The 1,507-nt window shown below is 38.1% G+C and overlaps 1 pseudogene; it reads left to right on the top strand.

Annotated features, from left to right (window-relative positions):
• The first annotated feature begins 233 nt into the window (after positions 1-233).
• On the top strand, positions 234-1,153 carry LOC120874382 (annotated as a pseudogene).
• The last annotated feature ends 354 nt before the right edge of the window (positions 1,154-1,507 follow it).

The raw sequence follows: 1,507 nt of genomic DNA, 5'->3' as shown, positions 1-1,507 counted from the left end.
CATTATCTTTTTGGATAAAAGGCTAAATTTTGATGCTTTTTACTACTTAGTTTGTAAAGCATTTATAAGGGAAATTTATGCCACTCATTTCCATAGTAATGGTAAGTAAATTCTATGAGTCCAGTTTGGGCTATCCCAGCGCATACATCACTTTATGTGAGGATATGTGAGAAATACTCCTTTTCCTCTATGTAAGCCTTCTCCCCTGTTTTCACAGATTCCTTTAGAGAAGAATGGCTTCAGGGAATGACTCTTTCATGACTCAGTTCATTTTAGTGGGATTAACAGACCAATCAGTTCAACCCCCCTGTTTTTCCTGTTTCTAGTAATGGATATGGTCACTGTGATGGGAAATTTGAGCTTGATCATCCTAATTGGGCTGAATTCACACCTGCACATCCCTATGTTCTTTTTCCTCTTTAATTTGTCCTTCATAGATCTCTGTTATTCTTCTGTTTTTACACCTAAAATGCTGATCAACATCATATCAAAGAAGATTATCTCCTACATGGGATGCATGACCCAGCTTTATTTCTTCACTTTTTGGTATTTCTGAATGCTATGTGTTGACATCAATGGCCTATGATGACTATGTGACCATCTGTAACCCACTGTTGTGTAACATTGCCATGTCCCCTAAAGTGTGTTCCAGCCTTATGCTTGATTCCTACTTGATGGCATTTTCTGGTGCCATGGTTCACACTGGATACGTGCTGAGTCTGGCCTTCTGTGATGCAAACACTATTGACCGTTATCTGTGTGACACCTGCCCTCTGCTCCAGCTCTCCTGCACAAGTACCTGCATCCTTGAGCTGGAAATTATCATCGTGTCAGGAATCAACATCATTGTGTGCAGTCTCACCATCCTGTCTCTTATGGCCTCATTCTCTCCAACATCCTTCACATCAAGTCCACAGAGGGCAGGTTTAAAGCCTTTAGCACCTATAGTTCCCACATCTTTGCTGTTTCTTTGTTCTTTGAATCAAGTGCATTTGTGTACCTCAAGCCATCTTCTATGCCCATGAATAAGGGAAAAGTCTCTTCTGTCTTTTACACCAGTGTGGTTCCCATGATGAACCCCTTAATTTACAGCTTAAGGAACAAAGATGTTAAACTTGCTCTGAGAAAAACCCTGAGGATGGTGAAGTTTTGATCAGAAACATTATCTGTCTGTGCATGTAGTTATAGGACAAGGAGATTCTGTGTGTTTATTTAAATATTTATAGTTAAATCTTATTTCTCTCCTTTTTAAAAAACATGAATTAAGGAATATTTGAGTCTTCCCTCAATAATTTATTTCTGGTTTTTATGTCTGGTACTTCTTTTCCCCTAATCATTTGCATGAGATCTGCTGCAGTTTTCTTTCTTACTAGTAATGTTAAATTAAAAATGTAGTATCTCTGTTATTTTTATTGTCATTTCACACTTTCAGTTTTTACTGAAAAGGAAAATGGTCCCCAAGTGATCAAATTCGAGATACCTCTCAAATTCGAGAGGTGTCATATGA

This window comes from Oryx dammah, unplaced genomic scaffold (assembly GCF_014754425.2).
Source record: "Oryx dammah isolate SB20612 unplaced genomic scaffold, SCBI_Odam_1.1 HiC_scaffold_15, whole genome shotgun sequence".
Classification (NCBI taxonomy): domain Eukaryota; kingdom Metazoa; phylum Chordata; class Mammalia; order Artiodactyla; family Bovidae; genus Oryx; species Oryx dammah.
The sequence above is the reverse complement of the archived record's forward strand: the minus strand, read 5'-3'. Positions and strand labels throughout refer to the sequence as shown.